Raw genomic sequence first — 6,000 nt, forward strand, 5'->3', positions numbered from 1 at the left:
CCTCCAAATACACCTCTGCTGTCTTCAAACAGGATCTCAGCGATCACTGCCTCATTGCTTGCGTCTGTAATGGGTCTGCGGTCAAATGACCACCCCTCATCACTGTCAAACGCTCCCTTAAACACTTCAGCAAGCAGGCCTTTCTAATCGACCTGGCCCGGGTATCCTGGAAGGATATTGACCTCATTCCGTCAGTAGAAGATGCCTGGTTATTCTTTAAAAGTGCTTTCCTCACAATCTTAAATAAGCATGTCCCATTCAAAAAATGTAGGACCAGGAACAGATATAGCCCGTGGATCACTCCAGACCTGACTGCCCTTGACCAGCACAAAAACATTCTGTAGCATACTGCATTAGCATCGAATAGCCCCCCAATATACACAGGCAGTTAGGAAAGCAATGGCTAGCTTTTTCAAACAGAAATTTGCATCCTGTAGCACAAACTCCAAAAAGTTATGGGACACTGTAAAGTTCATGGAGAATAAGAGCACCTCCTCTCAGCTGCCCACTGCACTGAGGCTAGGAAACACTGTCACCACCGATAAATCCACGATAATTGAGAATTTCAATAAGCATTTTTCTACAGCTGGCCTTGCTTTCCACCTGGCCACCCCTACCCTGGTCAACATCTGGACCCCTACAAATCAGCAAAACTAGACAATCTGGACCCTCCCTTCTAAAATGATTAGACAAAATTGTTACAACCCCTATTTCTAGCCTGTTCAACCTCTCTTTCTTATTGTCTGAAATCTCCAAAGATTGAAAAGCTGCTGCGGTCATCCCCCTCTTCTAGACCCAAACTGCTACAGACCTATATCTATCCTACCCTGCCTTCCAAGGTCTTCGAAAGCCAAGTTAACAAAGAGATCACCGACCATTTCGAATCCCAACACACCCTCTCCGCTATGCAATCTGGTTTCAGAGCTGGTCATGGGTGCACCTCAGCCACGCTCAGGGTCATAAACGATATCATAACCTCCATCAATAAGAGACAATACTGTACAGCTGTATTCATCGACTTGGCCAAGGCATTCGACTCTGTCAATCAACAACATTCTTATTGGCAGACTCAACAGCCTTGGTTATTCAAATGACTGCCTCGCCTGATTCACCAACTACTTCTCAGACTGAGTTCAGTGTGTCAAATCGGAGGGCCTGTTTTCTGCACCTCTGGCAGTCTCTATGGGGGTGCCACAGGGTTTAATTCTCGGGCCGACTCTTTTCTCTGTATACATCAATGATGTCGCTCTTGCTGTTAGTGATTCTCTGATCCACCTCTACGCAGACGATACCATTCTGTATACTTCTGGCCCTTCTTTGGGCACTGTGTTAACTAACCTCCAGACGAGCTTCAACGCCATGCAACACTCCTTCCGTGGCCTCCAACTGCTCTTAAATGCAAGTAAAACTAAATGCATGCTCTTCAACTGATCGCTACCAACACCTGCGCGCCCGTCCAGCATCACTACACTGGACGGTTCTGACTTAGAATATGTGGACATCTACAAATACCTAGGTGTCTGGTTAGACTGTAAACTCTCCTTCCAGACTCACATTAAGCATCTCCAATCCAAATCCAAAAATTAAATCTAGAATCAGCTTATTATTTCGTAACGAAGCGTCCTTCGCTCATGCTGCCAAACATACCCTCGTAAAACTGACTATCCTATCGATCCTTGACTTTGGCGATGTAATTTACAAAATAGCCTCCAACACTCTACTCAGCATATTGGATGCAGTCTATCACAGTGCCATCTGTTTTGTCACCAAAGCCCCATATACTACCCACCACTGCGACCTGTATGCTCTCGTTGGCTGGCCCTCGCTTCGTATTTGTCGCCACACCCACTGGCTCCAGGTCATCTATAAGTACTTTCTAGGTAAAGCCCCGCCTTACCTCAGCTCACTGGTCACCATAGCAGTACCCACCCGTAGCACACGCTCCAGCAGGTATATTTCACTGGTCACCCCCAAAGCCAATTCCTCCTTTGGCCACCTTTACTTCCAGTTCTCTGCTGCCAATGACTGGAACGAATTGCAAAAATCACTGAAGCTGGAGACTCATATCTCCTTCACTAACTTTAAGCACCAGCTGTCAGAGCAGCTCACAGATCACTGCACCTGTACATAGCCCATCTATAAACAGCCCATCCAACTACCTCACCCCCATACTGTTATTTTATTTTTTGCTCCTTCGCACCCCGGTATCTCTACTTGCACATTCATCTTCTGCACATCTATTATTCCAGTGTTTAATTGCTAAATTGTAATTATTTTGCCAGTAATGGCCTATTTTTTGCCTTACCTCCCTAATCTTACCTCATTTGCACACACTGTATACAGACTTTTTTTCTATTGTGTTATTGACTGTATGTTTGTTTATTCCATGTGTAACTCTGTGTTGTTGTTTGTGTCGCACTGCATTGCTTTATCTTGGCCAGGTCGCAGTTGTAAATGAGAACTTGTTCTCAACTAGCCTACCTGTTTAAATAAATAAAGGTGGGCTGACTGATGTATGATTGCTCAGAGACAGACGCTAAACCAGTCTATAGACAGGAGAGGCTAATGCAAGCAGAGCATAGGGACCGGCCCTTTACTGCACCGACACACCACCAACAACAAGCATGAACTTCAGAACGTCATCATGTTAGACCTACAGGGAGAATATAGGTAGGTGTGTTGACATTAACGTTGACTAAATGGGTTGGTAGTGTTAGGCGGTGTTATCGGTTTCCAATCTAGTGGCTATTGGTAGGAAAAAGAGCAGCTAGCTCTAGTGGTCAACATCAGAATGGCAGTGAAACACAAGGTGCAATGTTTTCTTTTTTTTATGTATGCAAAGCATTAAAAAGGCACTTTTTTAAGTAAGTACTCACTACAGTACTTACTTACTATGTTACTACAGTTTTATGTTAGCTGATATGATGACTTAAATGCTTTCCAATGATGGTGATGTGTTGGAATCTGAAGTTTAGTTTGTACAACAAAAAAGCTTAACGTAGATGAGAAGTTAGACAATGTGAAACATACAATAGATTTTGTGAGAGCATTTGACCATAGAGTTTAACGCACGCACGCACACACACACACACACACACACACACACACACACACACACACACACACACACACACACACACACACACACACACACACACACACACACACACACACACACACACACACACACACACAAACCTATACAATTGAATCCAATCCAATGTTGCCACCTTGTGGAGGAGAGTGTGTGCACACACCAAGGCGTGCATGTACAGGACAGTTCAACACGATACACATGCCCACATGCTTAACCACTTATTAGCCTTCTATAGTCTAGCTTGTGATGGACTAATTGAAGGTGGGCTGCGGACCACACTACTGGCCAATAAGGAGGGGTCATTGTCAGAATTAGCCAATGAGGAGCAGTAGTGTTGCTCTCCTGGGCAATGACAGTGCATTGCTGAGCCTGAGATGGTGAGGATGAGGACCCCTCCAGAGGTCTGTGTGGTCCACAGATTTACTAACATCAACGCTGTGTGTGTGTTTGTGTGTGTGTGTTTATGTGTGTGTGTGTTTATGCGTGTGTCTGTGTGTGTGTGTACAATGTGTGACGTAATAGTGAAAATGTGAGAATTTCTCTTGCATAGCAGACCAGGCCTGGAATGGCTCCTAACCACATGACCTGACCTGTACAAACTTGGCATCTTTGTTAGTAAATCAGGTTTGAAGAAGCTGAGCGCTACTCAAACCATCAGAGGAGAGGTGTGAGACATCAATGGAAGAAGACAAGAGGAGACTGCAGAGCTGATAGACAAGGGTGGGAAAAGGAGGGATGGTTAAAGGAGAGGTGGGGGGGCAGAAGAGCTACCTTGAGGTAGTGGTTTAATTGGCAGGCCTAGAAGAGACAGGAAAGAGAAGCTACAGTGGTAGTAAGTCCCCACCACCCCTTTAAAGCGCTTCGATATCCATGATTATTAACAGCTTATTTTTAATGAAGGATGGCATTATCAGCACATACAGAGAATGTCAAAACCATCTCTCACAATATGCAACGGACACCATGCTCAAGAGCTACAATATTCTAATGATACTATACACCTGTAGAGGCATCTCTCTCTCTCTCTCTCTCTCTCTCTCGCTCTCTCTCTCTCTTTCTCTCTCTCTCTCTTCCTGATGATGATGTTTTGGTTTCCCAGGCAACCCACCCAGACTTGTGAAAACCCTGGCCTTGGAGGGATGTGAAGGCTGTTGAATAGAGCGACATGAGAATTAAAACAACCCAACTACATGTAGGTCTCAGGAGACTGTTTCAGGACAGGAGACTACGCGAGGAAAGGAGGTTATATGGTTTTGCCCTGTGGTACTGTGTCAGGAGTTTGTATGGATTAAAGAGACGGAGGAAAATAGACAGAAAAAGAGAAATGTGAAAGGGGCTAGTAGTACTCTGAGAGCATTCATTCCAAGTAATATTCAATCACACAGCTAAAGAGGAGAGAGTAATATTCAAACACACAGATAAAGAGGAGAGAGTAATATTCAATCACACAGCTGAAGAGGAGAGAGTAATATTTAATCACACAGCTAAAGAGGAGAGAGTAATATTCAATCACACAGCTAAAGAGGAGAGAGTAATATTCAAACACACAGCTGAAGAGGAGAGAGTAACATTCAATCACACAGCTAAAGAGGAGAGAGTAATATTTAATCACACAGCAAAAGAGGAGAGAGTAATATTTAATCACACAGCTGAAGAGGAGAGAGTAATATTCAATCACACAGCTAAAGAGGAGAGAGTAATATTCAATCACACAGCTAAAGAGGAGAGAGTAATATTCAATCACACAGCTGAAGAGGAGAGAGTAATATTTAATCACACAGATAAAGAGGAGAGAGTAATATTCAATCACACAGCTAAAGAGGAGAGAGTAATATTCAATCACACAGCTAAAGAGGAGAGAGTAATATTCAATCACACAGCTGAAGAGGAGAGAGTAATATTCAATCACACAGCAAAAGAGGAGAGAGTAATATTTAATCACACAGCTAAAGAGGAGAGAGTAATATTTAATCACACAGCTGAAGAGGAGAGAGTAATATTCAATCACATAGCTAAAGAGGAGAGAGTAATATTTAATCACACAGCTAACGAGGAGAGAGTAATATTCAATCACACAGCTAAAGAGGAGAGAGTAATATTCAATCACATAGCTAAAGAGGAGAGAGTAATATTCAATCACACAGCTAAAGAGGAGAGAGTAATATTCAAACACACAGCTAAAGAGGAGAGAGTAATATTCAAACACACAGCTGAAGAGGAGAGTAATATTCAATCACACAGCTAAAGAGGAGAGAGTAATATTTAATCACACAGCTAAAGAGGAGAGAGTAATATTTAATTACACAGCTAAAGAGGAGAGAGTAATATTCAATCACACAGCTAAAGTGGAGAGAGTAATATTCAATCACACAGCTAAAGTGGAGAGTAATATTTAATCACACAGATAAAGAGGAGAGAGTAATATTCAATCACACAGCTAAAGAGGAGAGAGTAATATTCAATCACACAGCTAAAGAGGAGAGAGTAATATTCAATCACACAGCTAAAGAGGAGAGAGTAATATTCAATCACACAGCTAAAGAGGAGAGAGTAATATTCAATCACACAGCTAAAGTGGAGAGTAATATTTAATCACACAGCTGAAGAGGAGAGAGTAATATTCAATCACACAGCTAAAGTGGAGAGTAATATTTAATCACACAGCTGAAGAGGAGAGAGTAATATTTAATCACACAGCTAAAGTGGAGAGTAATATTTAATCACACAGCTGAAGAGGAGAGAGTAATATTTAATCACACAGCTGAAGAGGAGAGAGTAATATTCAATCACACAGCTAAAGTGGAGAGTAATATTTAATCACACAGCTGAAGAGGAGAGAGTAATATTTAATCACACAGCTAAAGTGGAGAGTAATATTTAATCACACAGCTAAAGAGGAGAGA

General features: G+C 42.4%; 1 protein-coding gene across 1 annotated transcript in view; it reads right to left on the minus strand.

Annotated features, from left to right (window-relative positions):
* LOC110486800 (protein kinase C alpha type) overlaps window positions 1–6,000 on the minus strand; it is a 206,491-nt gene that overhangs the window by 24,269 nt on the left and 176,222 nt on the right. The gene's annotated exons all lie outside the window — the stretch shown is intronic.

Source organism: Oncorhynchus mykiss, chromosome 13 (assembly GCF_057628025.1).
Source record: "Oncorhynchus mykiss isolate SJ-2025 chromosome 13, ASM5762802v1, whole genome shotgun sequence".
Classification (NCBI taxonomy): domain Eukaryota; kingdom Metazoa; phylum Chordata; class Actinopteri; order Salmoniformes; family Salmonidae; genus Oncorhynchus; species Oncorhynchus mykiss.